The sequence below is a fragment of the Dermacentor andersoni genome, chromosome 8, assembly GCF_023375885.2.
Source record: "Dermacentor andersoni chromosome 8, qqDerAnde1_hic_scaffold, whole genome shotgun sequence".
Classification (NCBI taxonomy): domain Eukaryota; kingdom Metazoa; phylum Arthropoda; class Arachnida; order Ixodida; family Ixodidae; genus Dermacentor; species Dermacentor andersoni.
Genome location: NC_092821.1, coordinates 25,496,953 through 25,517,003, shown reverse-complemented (window position 1 = coordinate 25,517,003; position 20,051 = coordinate 25,496,953). Strand labels below are relative to the sequence as shown.

Sequence of the window (20,051 nt, the reverse complement as noted above, 5' to 3'; positions counted from 1 at the left end):
GGGTTATGAGGGATGCTGGAGTCCGGAATTAGTTTTGACCCCATGTGGTTCCTTAGCGTGCATACATATCTATGAACATTAGCGTTCTTACACCATTAATGTGCAGCCGACACGGCTGAGGATCTGAAACCTGCCCTCGGCAGCAGAATGCCGTAGCCAATAATGAGAGTATGTGAACTCATCAGAAACTGATTTTTGCATTAATCTATATATATATATATATATATATACACACACTATAATGACTGGAGCACTTGCCTGTTTTGTTGCCCTTTTCACGGAGGACACCTCTGGGATGGTAAATGTAGTCTCTGCAATGGGCATCCCATGCGAGGCTACTGTGGCGGCAGTGCGGGGACAGCCTCTGGTGATGATAAACGAGTTCCCAAGAGCCGATAATGGCGGAGTGCCTGTGTAAATCCAATGACACTGTCAGCCCTTCTGGCCAAAAGAATTAAAGATATAAAATCTGCTTCAATTTTGACTTGGTTCCTAGCTTTTACCCATTGCAACATAATTAGTTCTCCTAGCGACCTGTAATTTCCCTGTTTTGTTGAACCATTTTATGGGAGCAAAGTGTCTTTTCTCATCACACTATATATAATCATCTGTAATTCTCGGCTGTGCTTGGTACCCATTAGTAAACTTAATAGGTGAATAGTTATGTGCCGTAGATATGGCCTAGCCATTTCCATTATTTAAATGCATAAGCATTTCTACGCGTACCCGGCGAGGAAACCGATCCGTCCGTCCGTGAGGTAAGACGATCGACGATCGCTATCAAAATTGGGCCCCATGCAGCGACCGAAATGACGCTCGTGCTGCCTCTCGCTTCAAGGCGAAACAAGCGACGATAACACAGCGCACACGAATTTAGCAGTACTAGGCGCACTCTGTCCCCATCGCAGATCGCTTTCAAGATAGGGGCCGCGCCATACGCAGCCACCATCGGACTTCGGTTGACCACAGTCGATAATGGTTCGCATCGAGAGGAGACAGCGGCATCGACTAAGTCCGAGGTCTAACAAACGTGACGTTTCAATTGCGTCACATAGTGCAACACGCGTCGGGCCGTGCTCATCTTCCACGAAGTAGTGGCATCATCCCAAAGCACCATTATATAACATGAGTGAACGTTGCTACTACTCGCCTTTTCGTCGCCCCATGCTTGTTTCTGTTAGGAATTTGGTGTTGCAACTGTGCTTCAACGTTTCACGATTCCTTCGCGGCGTTCCTTGCGATCATACCATGCGACGGCGACGAAGCAGCACATGATTAGTTGCATGCTTTGCAGAATGGTTATAGCATGCTATGCTTGTTTACCATTTTTTTCGTATGTTTTAATGAAATTTCACCATCTATTGCTTAGATACCTTACACTAAGCCCTCTTTGCTCAATGCTCCATCAGGCCCTGGAAGGTACGTTCAAATAAAAAAATAAATTCTAAAGCTGTTTATTTTGCAGAGCTCGGAGGAGCGCAACGTCAACGGCCGGAACAGTGACAGCTTCCAAGCATGAGAGCCGTTGCCAAGCAAGAGCGCTCGACCCACTAGCGTCTCTCTTCTTCGTTACAATCCCCCTCGGGAGCGATCAGGGAGCCGACCGGTGACCTAACAGCTCGTCACGATGCGGAGGTCGTAGTAACGCTTTAGACGGTTGACGCGGACAATGTCTCGTCCACGGCGGCGCATGTCTCAGGAAGGCTCAACTGGTTCTATTACATAGTTTAGAAGAGATGCGCGTTCGAGGACACCATACTTCATACTTTTGAACCAGTCTTGAAGATAGGCCAGGGGCAGCGAAAGGGACTGAGAGCCACACGAGCGCTCCCGGATGGAAGGTGACCGTCAGTGGGCACGGCGAAACCGAAGGGATTTATGTTCCTTCCCCAGGTTTTTCTGCTTGTCAGCGCCGTTTCATCGACTACACCAAGTTCATCGATAGTGCTCCCAATGTATGACGTGGACGACAACCGCCTCTCTTTTCCTTACTTCCTATCACGTGCCGACACCAACCGTGGTTGCTCAATGGCTATGGTGTAGGGCTGCTGAGCACGAGGTCGCGGGATCGAATGCCGGCCACGGCAGCCGCATTTCGATGGGGGCGAAATGCTAAAACACCCGTGTACTTAGGTTTAGGTGCACGTTAAAGAGCCCCAGGTGGTCGAAATTACCCGAGTACCCCACTACAGCGTGCCTCATAATCAGAAAGTGGTTTTGGCATGGTAAACCCCATAATTAAATAATCAACTCACTTGCCGACCTACATGTGCGCATGTTCCATACTGCGCAGGCCAAATCGCCGCCTGTGACTACATCGGAATTGGATATAAAAGACCGTCCACACCTGTTCTTCGTCAGTGGGCACGGCGAAACAGAAGGGATCATGTCACTCACCAAAAGATTTATGCTCCTTCCCCAGGTTGTGCTGCTTGTCAGCGCCGTTTCATCGACAATTGGCGTTACCGCGAATGTTCCTCTGGCCCTCCTGATCATAGGAAATAAAGGTCCGAGCGAGGTCGCGGCACTCTTCTTCATGTCTGACGGTGGCAGAAATAGGCACCCACTCGGATGCATCCGGCCGGTGCAGTGGAATTGTGTCGATGGTGTGCGAAGGGTGCCGACCATATAGTAAGAAATAGGGTGGAAATTCAGTGGTTCAATGCGTTGCGGTGTGATACGCGTAGGTAACGAAGGGTGTGCTTGAAATTGAAAACATGTCGCCGAGCGTACGGTTGAAGCGTTCTGTGAGGCCATTCCTTTGAGGATAGCGGGCGGTAGTTGTGCGATGAACAGCGTGGCACTCTTTCAGGATGTATTCAACTACTTGCGACAGGAAGACGCGTCCGCGATCGCTGAGCAGTTCTTGAGGTGGACCATGCCGCAAAATAATTCGGCGAAGCAGGAATGTGGCAATGTCGCGTGCTGTAGCTGCCGGGAAGGCGGTCGTTTCGGCGTATCGTGTGAGGTCACCGATTGCAACAATGACCCAGCGGTTACGAGCTGATGTCAAAGCAAGTGGTCCATACAGATCAATTCCAACGCGGCCCAACGGCCAGTTAGGGCAGGGTAGAGGCAGCAGAACCGCTGTCGAGAGCTGGGGTGAAGATTTCCGGCGTTGGCAGCCGGGGAATGAGCAAACAGACTTTTGAACGTAGTTGTACATTCCTCCCAGTAGTTGCGTTGTCGGAGGCGCTGGTAGGTTTTGAAAAGTCCTGTGTGTGCACTTTGTGGATGAGTGTGGAAGAATCCGCATATTTCTGAACCCAGGCTTCGAGGTACTACTAATAACCACTGGCGGCCGTCAGAGGTGTAATTGCGTCGGTGGAGCAGGTAGTCGCGAATGTGGAATGGTGAGCATGACGGCGTAACGCACGAGTGGTTGGCTTCGATGACGGATCAGTAAGGAGGTGTATGATGGAGGCAATTCAGGGGTCCTTGCGCTGCTCGGAAGCGATGGTTCCAATGTCGATGGAAGAAACGTCAAACTGGGATAGTGAGCAGCAGGTATTGTCGCATGGCAAGGGAGAACGTGAGAGGGCGTCAGCATCAGCACTCTGGCGTCCGTTGCGGTACAGTACGCGGATATTATAATCCTGCAACCGAAGTACCCAGCGGGTGAGACGGCCTGAGGGGTCCTTCAACGACGACAGCCAGCATAGTGCATGGCGGTCCATGACGTAATGAAATTGGTGACTATAGAAATAGGGCCAGAGCTGACTAAGCGCCCACATGATCATCAGGCATTCTTTTTCCGTGGCGGTGTAACTTATCTCGGCTTTAGCAAGCGTACGGCTTGTAAATGCCACAAGATATTCAAGAAACCCTTGTTTGCGCCGCGCTAGGATAGCACCGAGGCCAACACCGCTGGTATCTGTGTGTACCTCAGTAGACGACAGAACTTTGCAAACACTTCATCGCACTCGGACGACCACAAATGGAGGGGTCCGTTCCTTGCAAGGAGCTTCGTCAGGGGCGATATGGCACGGCGGCTTAATTACCTTAGATGCGCCCGAAGTAGGAACACAAGGATATGAAGCTGCGTAGTTCTTTGACAGACGCCGGCTTAGGGAATTCGGCGATGGCACGAAGTTTGGCTGGATCGGGGAGGATTGCATCTTTCGAGACATCGTAACATAATATCTTCAGCTGCCGTGCAACAAATCGGCAATTCTTCAGGTTCACGTGTAGGCCAGCGTTTGTTACGCATGTCAAAACACGCCGGAGGCGTTGAAGGTGCGTGGTGAAGTCAGGGGCAAAAACAACAACGTCATCTAGGTAACATAACCACGTGTACCACTTCAAACAATGCAGACCTGTGTCCATCATGCGTTCAAAGGTTGCTGGCACATTGCAAAGTCCGAATGGCATGACGTTAGATTCGTATAAGCCATCGGGTGCGATAAAAGCTCTCTTCGGCCTATCGACGTCAGCCATAGGCACTTGCCAATATCCGGGGTGTAAATCTAGGGATGAAGAGAAATCAGCTCCTTGTAGGCTATCCAAATTGTCATCGATTCGCAGTAGCGGGTATACATCTTTGCGAATGATCTCGGTCAGGCGCCGATAGTCTACACAGAACCGTAGAGAGCCGTCTTTTTTCGTAACAAGGATGACAGGAGATGCCCATGGAATGTTGCAAGGTCGGATCACTTCGCGGGGAAACATTTCGTCCACATGCTCATTAATCACATGACTTCAGCGGCAGAGACGTGATATGGGCGTTGGCGCAATGACGACTGGGAGCCAGTGTCAATATCGTGCGTCACAGCAGATGTCCGGCCTAGAGAAGGTTGCGCAACAAAGAAGAACGAAATTCTTCAAAGATGCGCAGAAGCTGAGAACGCTGAACTGGGGTGAGGCCGTGTGCAATAGATGAATCGAACACACCTGTGGGAAAAAGGTCGGACCTAGAGAGAGAGAACCGAGCGTGCTGTAACAGAGGCAGGATGTGCCGGGAACATCCGTAATTTCTACGGCGTCCGTCGCTTCCACATGAAGTTGAAGTCATTACTGATAGAATTTGCCAAATCTTGAGAGACTATCAATTGTTTCCAATATTGTGAAACGCCGGATCGGCTGCGTGTCGCAATCAAGAACAAACTACGTGGAAAATTGACGAATGCGGTCATCTTGTTCCACGACAATGCCCGTTCCCACGTCGCTGATGTGATTAATACAAAACTGGCAAAGTTCAAGCGGGAAACGCTGCAACATCAGCCACACAGCTCACTCCTGTCACCTTGCGACTTCCACATTTTGGGGTAACCGAAAAAACAGCTCAAGGGAACCAGATTCGTCTCGGATGATGTCGTGAAAGTCAGTTGCAGACGTTTTGCAGCAGCAACCCAAAGTGCTTTATGAGACGGGAATTGCGCTACTCTTTAGTCAATGGGACAAATGTCGAAATGCTCATGGGGGCTACTTTTAATTAAAGTACTCCGTTTGTTATATATTCGCATTGGCTCACTTTCATTTGACTGGCCCTCGTTAATTCTGCAGAACTTCTTTTTATACGTGCTGTCTGTTGCGACTATAATTTCGGCGCAATTACTCACGATACATGACCGGTGACAGCTGCCGCTGCCTAATACGTTGGAACAAATGGCAGCGTCATTGAGATTTTTCACTGGCCATTGCATATGTACAAGAATGTAAACAAGGATCTTTAATGACAAAGTGTCATTAACACATTTGTCCTCAACTTGCTCATTTCATGGCCTTTACATGTTTCATATCAGCGCCATGCACTGCTTTGCTGGCTTCGAACTGATGTAGTTCTAAAGCTCGTGTTATATTTTCTTTACTTATTAAATAGACAAAATACATGGAAGCATTGACATCAGTTATATTGGGCACAATTTTCGGCACATACGAGTTTATTCTTTTATGGAAAATACATATTTTACTTGTATTGATAGTGCGTAGCGTTCAACAATTCGTTTGCAGCATCTTTGCCAATGGCAATGCAGTTATTATTCGTGTATTTGATCCCTAGGCAAATTGTTTAAGAGCAAGCTTTAGCTCGGGCCCAACTCCGACGCCGCCTATTCAGATAAATGTAAAACGCAGAAACGGTTTTCTGAAATAACTCCTGAATCGGTTTTAATGAAATTTGTTGCATATGAGAGAGTAAGTTAAATTCTAGTGTCAGTTGGAAGCGGAATTTCTATTTAGGGCCTGAACTTTGTTTAAAATATTTTGAAAATTCCAAAGTTCGAAAAATATAAAAGCACGAAGTTTACAAATTAATAGCTCTGCATCAAGAATAGATATCGCGGTTCAGTAAACGTCATCCATTACACCATTCAAAGCGGACAAATTCTATATGTCAATTTGCATCTTAAAAAAAATTAAATTATGGGGTTTAACGTGCCAAAACCACTTTCTGATTATGAGGCACGCCCTAGTGGAGGACTCCGGAAATTTCGACCACCTGGGGATCTTTAACGTGCACCTAAATCTAAGTACACGGGTGTTTTTGCATTTCGCCTCCATCGAAATGCGGCCGCCATGGCCGGGATTCGATCCCGCGACCTCGTGCTCAGCAGCCTAACACCATAGCCACTGAGCAACCACGGCGGGTCAATTTGCATCTTACGTGAATTCGTTATGTTATGTATAAGGGTTCTGCAAAAGCCGTATTTCCATAATACTTAAATGTTTTAGCCTCATGTGTAACATATCAATTTTCTCCGCTGTAGATGTACTATTATGTGCAGTTCACAGAATTGTGATATCAATTTTCATTGCTGATTTACAGAGTTGTAAACTTAATTGTTTCGTTTTCTGAAAATTTTCGATTTTGCCACTTTTCAATAAAACATTCACAACCTAAATAGAAAATTCGAAACAAACATTCACTAGAATTTAAGCTTTTCTTTTAAGTACAACAAACCTTGTCAAATTTGGTGCAGTGGTTGCCGAGACAAACGAATTCTCCTTCTACATGTATTTAGATAGGAGCATTCGACCTATTGTTTCCTCTTAAGGAGGAGGCCCACCTGCAACGTGAACCGCCCCCCCCCCCCCCCCCCCCGAACGAAATTTCTGGCTACGCCACTGCTAACACGTCTATCACATTGGTCGGGCTACGTTGAGGACTTTCGCGTTTTGACGGCGTCGCAGCCCTTGCCTCATGGACTGCGACGATTAGTTTTCTCCTCTCAAGCTACGGTCGAGGCCGCATCGGTGATGGGGAGCATCGGCGTGGGGAAGGTGAGCGGCGGATGTTGGCAGATCGGTGGAATGGTGGTGATGCGGCCCTGGGTTCGTCGTCGTAATATGGGCGCGGGCGGTGAACCCACCATGCGACTTGGCGCATATGGTGTAACGCTAGGCGACTGCACGCGACAACAGTGGCGTGAGATGTGGCCTGCGTAGCCGCACGCGAAACATATCGGTCGATTGTCCACCGTATGCCACCGAGTCGCAGCGGCAGGTCCCATCCATGTGGGAGGACGCGTTAGACGGGGTAGCTGGTGAAGTGATTCCATGGCAGGCTGTTTTCGGGACATAGCTAGGACTTCGGCGTACGTGAGAGATACCTGATGAGGGAATTTTTTGGGCTGGGTGATGACTTCCGAGTAGCTGAGTGACGCAGCCGACGGGATCTGTTGGGGCTTGGCCATGACTTCGGCGTATCTGTGAGGCGCAGCCACAGGAACGTGCTGGTGGTGCTCAGGCAAAACCTCGTTGATTTCTTGCGCTATGGTGCGGTGAAGCGGAGGCGCAAAACTCAGCGTTGGCGCGTGTACCGGCTGCGCCGGTGCAATATGCATCAATGAGAGTTGCCGGGCAACTTCCTCGCGGACGAACGCCTTCATTTCTGCGAGCAAAGCTGCCCGGTCGGACATAACAGCCAAACCAGCGAGGTGTTCGTCAGGCGGTAGGGATCGACGGATCAGTGACCGCTGCCTGCGGAGTTCTTCGTAGATCTGGCACAGTGTGGTCCTTTCGGATACAGAGCGAGGATTTTTGGCGAGAAACATGTTAAAGGCGTCATCTTCTGTGCCCTTCAGGATGTTTTGAATTCGATCAGGCTGCGCCATGGTCGAATTGATTTTCCGGCATAGGTCCAGGACATCTTCAATGTAACTGGCGAGTGTTTCACCTGGCTGTTGTGCTCATTCTCGCAAACGCTGCTCGGCGCGCACCTTGCGAACAGCAGGGTGACCAAATACATCGGCGCGGGAAGTCTTAAATTCGGACCATGTCTGTAACTCTGCTTCATGATTATTATACCACAGGCTGGCCACACCAGTGAGGTAGAACAGAGCATGGCTCAGTTTTGTCCCTTCGCCCAACTTGTTATGGGCGCTTACCCTTTCGTACGCCGTCAGCCATTCGTCCACGTCAATGTCGTCCGCTCCAGTATAGATAGCATGGTCGGGGTGACGAGGCACCCCGGGATACTCAGCGGGTGGGGCAGGAGGCGTTTGCTGGAAAGCGTCGTGGGGCCCGGTAGATGGTAGGGTACGGGGACGGAGTTCCAGGATGATTGGCTACGGTTGCCCAGCAAACTCCACCAATTCTAAAGCTGTTTATTTTGCAGAGCTCGGAGCAGCGCAACGTCAACGGTCAGGACAGTGACAGCATCCAAGCACGAGAGCTGTTGCCGACCAAGAGCGCTCAACCCACTAGCGTCTCTCTTCTTCGTCACAAAATAAATAAATAAATAAATAAATAAATGCTTACACATTATTTACGCATCTCTCGCAGAAGATTCTGCGTGTAATTTTTACTCCCACCTGCAACTACAACATTAGGTACCCGCACTTACCGTCCAGTTCATAACACTGTCCCTGAAATGTAGCTACCCTTTTATGTTAAATTACTTATTTATGGTCCTTACCTACTTTGCTATCATGCAAATTTCAGTCGCATCGGTGAAGTAAACACACTAGAGTGAAGTTGCGAGCAATAAAACGAGCACCCAAGTACTTATATAACAACATACAAACAGCAGAAAACGAAGCAGATGTGCAAGCAGTGATTAAACAACGTTCCAGCAGTATAGAACGCCCTCGCGCTTCATAGATCCATTTTTTTTCTCTTCTTGAATCGCACAATCTGCTGGGAAATGATATTTCATGGCCTGAGTTCGCAGCGAACAATGGTTATCCTAGTCTTATTCATTGCCTTCTAGCACATAGCGTTCCATAGGTGCGTTCCCCAAGCAGCTACCTCACAAACTTTCCAAAGATGACATTGGGCCGCAGCAAGCGCTGCACTAAGCATACACAGTGAACGGGTGTTAAAGAAATAAAAGGAACTCTTTCGTGTGACGAAAACGACTTGCAGGCATTAAAAAAAAAAAAGCCTTGGGAGTTGACGAACGTACAATGGCAATGCACAGTCAGCAGAAAATGATTCGGAACGTGACATTTCGCGAAAATGCTGTTTTCTCTCAAATCCCTCTGGAATTCGGCAATGCCTATGATGATTATGCAGGAGAACCACCACTGGATACATCACTCTGAAAGATTCCATTGGCAGGAACAAAACTACGTTCAATTCGTTAACAAGTCAACATTTTGAAACAATTTTAATGGTCTATTTGTGATTTATACAGTCGTACATTCATATTGTTTGAATTATTGCCTTGTGTTATCATATTATTGGTTGTTCTTCTTACTAGTAACTTTACACTACAAGAGCCACTGCATTCTTTAATAGTCCTGCTGTATTTCCATGCTTATAATTAACTATTTTTGGGAGCAGTTAAAATAACATATTCTAAAGATGTTGCGCTCCCTGTATGTAATGCCCATATTCTGTGGCCAGAGGGCAAACATTCAGGGCACCTCCAACAAAAGCCTTCACGACAAAGGAACGGGCAACAAATAAAAACAGCCGCTCACTGTCTGGAATGCTGTCGTCTGGGCGAGCATTACCGACGTGGTGGCAGCGGCCGTCGGCCCCCCCGTATGAAACCTGCAGGTGCACTGCGTCATTCCGTGTGGCTGAGGGTGGCGATGTTTGTGGTTCCCCATCAGCTGTTACTGGAACTGTGGCATCCTCCCGAGCCCCAAAATGTTCAAGTTCTTCGCCGTGGGCCACGAGGCGTAGGCAGGAAGGTCTGTCTCCTGCACCACTGGCCAACACTCTAGGGATAAGTGCAGCAGGTCCACATACTTTCCCCTCGTCGGCCGGAGTGTCTTCTTGGTACATTGCGTGTGTTCCGTCGAGCGTAAAACTCACCCCAAATTTAGGGGCACTCGGGGACATCTGAAGTGGTGTGCTCGTGCACAAAGAAATGGCTCCCAAGTGCTCCTGAGCAAAGGTCAGCAAATCCTCTGTCCTGGGATTACGGGAATAAATAATTTCACTTTTTTCGTCATAACTACAATTTAAAGTTACAAACATGACGGGGTTTCGTAGAATGTCGCGGGTTACCAGGTCGCTAGAATGGCGCTTGTGCAGATATTGCTCTGTAGATTATTCCATTATTAGCAGTTTTAAGGCAGAAACAAAATTCATTTTACGTATATGTACCAGCTAATACGTGAAACGAGCAACTTGCTAGGTATAGCACAGGGCCTTGTCTAGATGTGGTTGTCAAATGGACAATCATTTGTAAATTGCTAGACAAGTGCCCAAATCTTTCTGACCGGCGCTGCAGCAAATCGGTCATTTTTAACTATGACTCTTCAACATCATCAAACAACCAAAATAGTGATTGCATTGCTTGCTTTTGATTGCCTGGTTACCTTGCATAATTTTTTGCTCATTCAGCAATTTGTAAAATAAAAGCTTTCATAATAGCTGTTGGCAACATCTGTCCTGTCTTCTCCAACTAACAGCACAAGATGCAGTCCGGCCAATTTTTCTACGTGAGTCAAAAACAACTGAGCAGAATTAGTTGCCAGATTTTAGCAATAACCACTACGCTGACATACAAAGGCCTTAAAGTTTGGTACGTGCCCTGAAGTGCACATTGCTTTGTGTGCTAACAATATAGTGTGAAACTTCCTACAATGCATGTGCAATGCACCATGCTTGCCTTTCTTTGCACTTTTAACTCAAGCAGGGGTACGTTGACATCAACGCAAGTATCTGGAGCAGCTTGCCTAGCTTTACGATTTTATTACAGGCTTTTAAAACTTGGGTTCTAACGTTGCCTAAAGAGAACATGCCAGAAAAACACTTTCGCTCGTCGACACCACAGCAATATCCCAGGCTGCAGTAGTGTTAGTGTTGCACTGTAGCTGTGGTGGTATTACGTTGGTTATGTACACTAAATGTAATGCACGCTTGTTCTTTGTATCAGACAAGAAATCTAGGTACAAGTTGCACGGGAAGCATAGGGAGCTGACGGTGAACTAGGCTGCAAGTGATCTTAGTGTTGCGCAACTATTGCTAAAAGAGCGTAGGTATATTTTTTCATTGCTTTTATTGAATATGTTTTGTAATATCTAGCTAATGCATGTACTAGCTAATACGTGAAACGAGCAACTTGCTAGATATAGCACAGGGTCTTGTCTAGATGTGGTTGGCAAATGGACAATCATTTGTAAATTTCTAGACAAGTGCCCAAATCTTTCTGACCGGCGCTGTAGCAAATCGGTCATTTTTAACTATGACTCTTCAACAATTCTTTCATTGAAGGTGGCTGTCCAGTCTGCTGCTATGTTCTGTTCTTGTGCGTTTGCTGATGCGCTTCGAGATCTGTTCATTATAAACACCAGCCAACTAGTCCGACTCGCCATCTCGTTACACCTTTATTTTGAAAGTAGTTTGCAGACAAGTGAAAAAGTAACACAGCCTTTCGGTATTGTTATGGTGCTTCCTTAATGGTTTACGATATTAGCTTGACATGGGGGGGGGGGGGGGGGGGGGGGCTCAACGCAGCATCCAGTATCTCTGAAGCTTACTTAAGCCAGCTTTCTCCTAGTACTCCCTTCCTTATGTAATTTCAAACCATGCATCGTCATTCGTGAGTCCCAGGTGCTGTTAATGTGTCCATGCAACAACCTTGTCGGTAGGTTTGCCCCTACCTACGTCTAGTCAAGCACGTGATCGATGTTACTTCAACTCAATTTATTCCAATGGAATCTGCCTCGAGTGCGAAAAGCCTCAACAAACTCAGCGCCCCCCCCCCCCCCCCCCCCCCCCGGGGCTGCCAGGCGTCGGAGTGTGCGTATGCGGCTAAACTGCGCGGTTATAGTTCTGGCGGCTTCGTGCGCACGCCCACACACAAGTACAAAAGTAACCAGATGATCTGAAATTTTGTGAACGGCAGTGGCACCAACGAACGGTGACATTCGTCCGGGATCACGAGAAAATTTGTTCACCCGTAGGCAGATGTACAAGTAAGGAATGCGTCAATGCAAGTAGATACATTTACTACAATATTGACTCGTCTGCTTATTTATCTTTATCGGGTGACCACGTTTCATCGCCTAACAAATGTTATCGCACAGCGCAGTACGCGCCATCAGGTATAGGGAGTATGTGAAATGTTGTCGATGGTTACCATCCGCTGTCTGTCACCGAAACTTGTGTAATGTGATTGCAGCTATGCGCGACGCGAATTGTGCAGAAATTAGTGGCAGACACGCGGGTGCCAGCAATTACTCCTGAAAATTCGACCACTGATGTATAAATGATGACGCGCTTGACCCCCTGAGAAGATTTTGATGATTAAAGAAAATTAAGTTATGGGGTTTTGCGTGCCAAAACCACTTTCCGATTATGAGGCGAGCCGTAGTGGAGGACTCCGGAAATTTTGACCACCTGGGGTTCTTTAACGTGCACCTAAATCTAAGTACACGGGTGTCTTCGCATTCCGACCCCATCAAAATGAGGCCGCTGTGGCCAGGATTCGATCCCGCGACCTCGTGCTCAGCAGCCCAACACCATAGCCACTGAGCAACCAGGGAGGGTTAAGATTTTGACGATCGTTGACTGCATTCGCCGCTGTCGCTATTCTTTAAGTGTAGCCTGTTTTTATGGGCACAGGTTTGGCAAATAAAAGTTAGTTTCATCTTCCACAGTATTGCTGCTATTTTCTTTATACGTCACTACCACGTTAAATCTGGTGTAGCTGCTTTTCGTTCATGTGCCGGACGCCCGCGACAAGCCGTGAGGCTAGCCCGGTGCGCGAAGAGAACACCAACATGGTCCCGGACCAGCGTGCAAGCCGCCATCTACATCGCCCTCCGGAGCACGGACTTCTACCTGAGAAGACCAAGAAGATTGTGGCCAAGACAACCACAATGACAGCTCCAGTGTCACCCCTCATACTTCAACAACCCAGAGAGCCCCCTAGCTTCCGCGGACCTACGTCGGAAGATTCTGAAACCTGGCTCGAAACCTTCGAAAGGATCTCGACCTTCAACAACTGGACCTCTGAGTGCAAGCTACGACATTTGTACTTTTCACTGGAAGATGCCGCGAGGACATGGTTCGAGAACTGGAAGTCCACCCTTACAACATGGGACCTGTTCCGCAGTAACTTTCTGAGGACGTTCACGAGCGTTATGCGAAAAGAAAGGGCCGAAATTCTGCTGCAAACCTAAAGGTAACTACTCTATGAGTCCACCGCCTTCTTCACGGAAGAGATGATCCGTTTTTTCCGGCACGCCGACCCGGAAAAATCCGCAGCGAAATAAAGTGGGTTTCTTGAGGCGAGGCGTCAAGCAAAAAACTTTTCGTCCAACTTATTCCAAACCCACTGAAGACCCTAGCTGAGTTACTGAGGGAGGCAACGACGACTGAGAAAACTCTAGAAATGCGCATTAGGCAATATAACCGCCAAGTGCTCACGCCGTAGTGCGCCATCAAATCACTGGGCTCCGTCGATATCCAAGAGGCCATCAGGGCCATTGTGCACGAAAAACTGTGCAAGATGTTTCGTTCGTCGCAACCTCAGATGTCCTGAGTCACTTATATCGTCCAGGACAAACTTCGACGGTCGCTGGGTGCTACCGAAGTGCAGCCCGAATCGTCGTTTCCCGTGCAGGAAGCGATCACCTACGCCGCCGTTGCCCGTTGTCAAGATCCCCCTCTGCGACCGCGACAGGGCCCTGTAACGCCACAATTCCGTCGTCCACGACCGTCGCCGCCTGTACGCCCACCCGTCACCCAGCGCAGATACGCGAGGAAGACGGACATTTGGCACGCCCCCGACTATCGCCCGCTCTGCTATCACTGCAGGGACGCCGGGCACATCTACCGCCGATGCCCATACCGCGAAATGGGCTACGAGGATTCGCCGTCAACGCTCCACGCCCGCAATAGAGTGAAAGCTTTCGCTATGTCGCCGACTACCTCGCCGCTACTCAGTGGAGCTCTCAACGACCGTCCCGTTCGCCATCACCAGGCCGCTACCTGTCGCCGCGGCGCCGTCCATACACTTGCCCGGCCCGGGGCTGCTCTGCGAGCCCATATCCGGAAAACTAAAAGCAGCATGCTACCAATGGAGGTGCGGTGTCTGTTCGTCGAACTGACGAAGATCATCCGCCGCCGACGAGGACGCCGAGGAGACAAACAAGGACACCCCCCCCCGTCGCGACAAAGTCTAGAAGCAAAGAATACGCCGACGAAAGACAACCTGACGACGCCACGTACCAGCCACAGGTCAACGCGACGCAGCCGTGACCCGACGCAAAGACTTAACTGTAACTCAAGAAAAAAACCACGGACATCGACGTGCTTCTCAACGGCCACGCAGTCACAGCATTATGGACAAAATACCGATTACTCTGTCATGAGTGGATACATCGCCACCCAGTTAAAGAAAGTTAAGACTGCATGGGAAGGCCCTCAAATTCGGACCGCTGGAGGACACCTCATTGCGCAAACTGGAATCTGCCCAACAAAAATTACCGTTCATGACCGGACTTACCCTGCCACCTTCGTTATCCTCAAACAGTGTACAAAAAACGTTATTCTCGGCATTGACTTCCTGAACGAACACGTCGCAGTCATCGGCCTGAAGTCGGAATCGATAACGCTGTCGGAAGGTAAAGCATTACCGTCGGAGAGCTCTCGTAGCCACCGCGCCTTGAGTGTGCTCTAAGATCAAGTGAGCATACCACCATGCTCCAGCATTATTATTTCCGTCGGCACTGAAACACCCGCTGACGTAGAAGCCGTCATCGAGGGTGACCATTGTCTACTACCCAACCATGAAATTTATGTCGCAAGAGGGATCGCTGGACTGCACGGAGAAAAACGACGGTGTTGCTGACAAACTTCACCAAGGAGTTCAAGGACGTCAACAAAGGCACGATAATCGCGTACATCGACTGAATTGTGGAAGCCAGCAATGCGTTTGTCCTCTCGCATTCTGCCGCATCTAAATTGACGACCATAGTTCCTGAACCAGACTTCGACATAATTCCAAGTCTCCCCATGAGTAAGCAACAATAGCCCAGAAGTATTCTGCGAAGATACAAAGTGTTTTTCGACGTTATCGAGGATTCGACAAACACTAGTGGCAAAGCATCGCATAATAACTAAGGAGTGCGCTCGACCACTCTGACAGAGCCATTTCCGAGTTTCGACGCGAGAACGTGACGATATTAGGCAACAAGTCCACAAAATGCTGCGCCCCGACATCATCCAGCCGTTGAAAAGCCCGTGGGCATCTCCTGTAGTCTCGGTGAAGGAAAAGGACGGAACCCTACGTTTCTGCGTCGATTATCGTCGACTTAAACACATCGCAAAGAAGGACGTACGCCCCCTTCAACAAATAGAGGACGCTTGGACCGACTTTGCAACGCTAAATACTTCTCATCAATGGACCTCAAGTCTGGCTACTGACAAATAGAAGTCGATGAGAGAGATCGCGAAAAGGCCGCATTCATCACGCCAGATGACCTCCACGAGTTCAAGCTCATGCCAGGATTGTACTCGGCGCGTGCAACGTTTCAGCGCGTCATGGACACGGTGTTAGTAGGATTGAAGTAGCAGACGTGTCTTGTTTACTTGAATGACGTCGTTGTCTTCGCGAGAAATTTCAACGATCACCTTAGGCGGGTTGTTACAGTACTAGAGGCCACCACGTCATTAGGGCTCACTCTGAAGCCCGAAAAGTGCCGCTTCGCTTACGATGAGCTTCTGTTCCTAGGCCACGTCATCAGCAAATCTGGAGTCAGCTCCGACCCGCATAAGACAGCTGCCATCGCAAAGTTCCCGCAGTCCATCGACAAGAAAGCAGTGCGTAGATTCCTTGGGATGTGTGCCTACCATAGGCCTTCGTCAAGGAATTTTCATCAATCGCGGAGCCACTAACACATCTAACCAAATGCGATGTCGAGTTCGAGTGGGAAACGCCGCAGGACGACGCGTTTCAAGACTCAAACAACGCATGCAGTCATCGCCCGTGCTTGCAAACTTCAACGAGGATGCCGATACCGATATCCCCAATGACGCCAGTAGCCTAGGCCTTGGTGCCGTCCTAGTCAAGAGGAAAGACGAACTTGAATTGATATCCCATTCGGTCGCTATCAAAAGCGGAAGGCAATTATTCTATGACTGAAAAGGAATGCCTCGCCATAATTTGGGAAACAGCGAAATTCCGCCCATTCATATATTGCAGGCCATTCAATGTCGTCAGCGACCACCACGCGTTGTGTTGGCCAGCTACCATAAAGGACCTTTCAGGATGGCTGGTGTGGTGGAGCCTCAGACTGTAAGAATATGACGTCACGGTAATATACTAGTCCGGACGAAAACACTCAGATGCCGACTGCCTATCACGCGCCCCCATGGATCCCCCGCCGCAAGAAGACGAGGACGACGACGGCTTCTTTGGAATAATAAGTGCGGAAGACATCACTAAACAGCAACGAGCAGACCCGGAGCTAAACGGCCCCGCCGAGTATTTGGAAGGGAACACCGACGTTGCCCATAGGGCATTTAGGCGCGGATTGTCTTCGTTCACGCTACAAAACAACTTGCTCGTGAAGAACACACCAGTCTGTGCCAACTACCTTCTTGTTGTTCCGTCAGCGCTGCGTCCAGAAATACTGCGCGCCCTACATGACGATCCGACCACTGGGCACCTCGGCTTCTCCCGGATGCTGTCGAGGATACAGGAAAGGCATTACTGGCTGTGTCTGACCGCCGACGTCGCCCGTTACATGAAGACATGCCGAGACTGTTAGCAATGCAATACACCACCGACAAGGCCAACAGGATTACTACAGCCGATCGAACCTCCTTGCTGACCATTTCAGCAGGTCGGGATGGATTTGTTGGGAGTGCTCCCGACATCAATATCCTGAAATAAGTGGATCGTCATGGCGACAGACTATCTCACCCGCTTCGCTGAAACTAAAGCTCTACCGAAAGGCAGCGCAGCCGAAGTGGCGAAATTTTTTAGCGAGAACATCCTGCTGCGACATGGTGCCCCAGAAGTCCTCCTCACTGACAGAGGAACGGCCTTTACAGCAGAGCTCACCCACGCCATTCTGAAACACAGCCACACAAGCTACAGGAGGATAACTGCCTTCCACCTGCAGAGAAATGGTCTCACGAAGCGCCTGAACAAAACCCTCGCGGACGTGCAAGCAACGTATATCGATGTCGAGCATAAGACGTGGGACGCGGTCCTGCCGTAAGTAACCTTTGCTTACAACACGGTGGTGCAAGAAACTATACAGATCACGTCGTTTGAGCTGGTTTACGGCAGGAACCCAAGGACGACTCTCGACGCCATGCTGCCGCGCGTCACGTCACCAACGAAGAGAACCTTGACATCGCTACATATCTCCAGCGCGCCGAAGAAGCCCGACAACTCGCCCGCCTACGGATCAAGAACGAGCAGCGTACCGACAGCCGACACTACAACCACAGACGACGCTACGTCCAGTACCAGCCTGGCGACCGTGTTTGGATTTGGGCCCCAATACATTGACGAGGGCTGAGTGTGGAACTATTGCGACGCTATTTCAGACCCTACAGTATCATACAACGTGTTGGCGCGTTGCACTACGAGGTCGTGCCAGACGGCATTTCGTATTCACAGCTCCGCCGCGCGCGATCTGAAGTGGTACACGGGGTGTTCTTTAAGCCCTTTTACGCACGCTGACAAACTTCCTTAGTTTGTTGTTTCTTTGCCATGGGCGTTTTTGTTTATTACTTTTGTTTGTTTGGAGCATCGGGTCGATGCTTCTTAAGAGGGGTATTGACACGTGTACTTGTTTATCTTCATCGGGTGACCACGTTTCAGCGCCTAACAAACGATATCGCACAGCGCAGGACCTGCAGGTGTAGGAAGTTTCTGGAATGTTATCGATGGTTCCATCCGCTGTCCGTCGCCGAACCTTGTGTAATCTGATTGCATGTATGCGCGACGTGAATGGTGTACAATTTTGCGGAACACACGTGAGTCCCAGCGATTACTCCGGAGCATGCAACCACTGATGTACAAAAGCCGACGCGCTTGACCCGCTGATCAGATTTTGACGATTGGCGACTGTGTTCGCCACTGTCACCGTTATTTAAGTGTAACCTGATTTTGTGGGCACAGGTTCACCCAATGAATGTTAGTTTCGTCTTCCACAGTATTGCGACTGTGTTCTTTATACGTCGCTACTACGTGATAATATAACACATCGTGCATACCATAGGTTGTATTTATCATAATGAACATGCGCAATCAAAGCATTGAATGATGCGTGCTTGATACTGCCTCTCTCACTTGGAGTTCAAGAACGCTATTACAGGGTAATGTTTTATAATTATTACATTTCAAGTGTCCTCGTCTTCAGCTACCCTGCCTAGAGATTGGCTCTTGGCACGTGTTGTACCTGTACTGAAAAAAAGGTGACGCTGCACTAGTAACAACTTATCGTCCTATATCACTAACTTCATCATGTTGCAAACTACTTGAACTTATCATAGCTAAGAAAATTAATAATTTTGTAGGGGATAACAACATAGTTTCTGCTTGCCAACACGGTTTTCGCTTGGGTTTTTCTACTGTAACACAATTAACAGTTATCCACAATTTCGCTAGTGTTCCTGATAGGACCGGTCATACTGATGTAATATTTTTAGATATTAGAAAGGTGTTCGATATAGTATCAGAGAGCAAACTTATTAACAAACTGCAATCAATTCACATTCCAACCTACCTAGTGAATTTTGTGGCTGCTTATCTCACTCACCGCATGCCATTTGTTTCCATTAAGGATCACTCATCCAACGAACTTCCATTATCATCCGGAGTGCACCAGGGCAGCGTACCGGGCCCTTTATTATTCTTGATATACATTAATGACATTACAGACGAAACTGAATCCTCAGTTCAAATTAGATTATTCGTGGACGATAGTGCACTGCATAATGAAATTAACTGTCATCAAGATCAGTTAGTGTTTTACCCTAATCTCCATCCAAAGCATTATTTCGTGGTCTCGTCTATAGAACGTGGAATTAAATACCAGTAAAACAGTGTACATGTCAATAACAAAAAGAAAATGAACAAACAGTCGTTGCTCTACAAACGAGGTTACGAACCGCTTGCGGAAGTCAGCTAGTACAAGTACATGGCAATCACAATAGCTAACAGCCTCAGCTGGAGTGCTCACATCTCTAACACATTATTACGATATTATCGGTAGATAGCCGAGAGACGAGCCGCCGCGAGAACGACGACGAAGTGGGGCTGTGCCCTTGGCGCGAGAAAATGTCGGCCTGGCACTCTGGCTCCAGTCCAGTGTAAATAGCTTGTAAATAGCCTTTTCCGTCTGTATCTTGCTACACCTAACAATATGTAACTCTTCGTTTAGGAAACATTGCTTTCTCAGACTTAAGCTAATACATACACCTCTAGATCTAGGTTAAGGGCTTATACGTAATTCGACCTAAACTCGAGTACGCCAGCATTGTCTGAGATCCCTATACAAAAACTAAGATCGATGCTCTTGAAATGATACAGTGTAAAGCTGTCAGGTTTATTTATTCTAAATATCGTACAAGGGCCTCTCCCTCTAGTCTAATGACGCAGCATGACATTCAGACACTACAATTACGAAGAAAAATACGACTAAAATTTCTGTCTTCGTTCAAGAATAATCTCTTGTCTATAAACC

The 20,051-nt window shown here is 48.4% G+C and overlaps 1 long non-coding RNA gene across 1 annotated transcript in view; it reads right to left on the bottom strand.

Annotated features, from left to right (window-relative positions):
• Positions 1-266: 266 nt before the first annotated feature.
• Positions 267-20,051, bottom strand: part of LOC140220000 (uncharacterized) — a 33,643-nt gene continuing 13,858 nt past the window's right edge. Inside the window, exons 2-3 of the long non-coding RNA XR_011896243.1 lie at positions 9,864-10,303; positions 267-410 (exon numbers count right to left, since the gene is read on the bottom strand). This is a non-coding gene — a long non-coding RNA (uncharacterized lncRNA). The remainder of the gene's footprint in view (positions 411-9,863; positions 10,304-20,051) is intronic.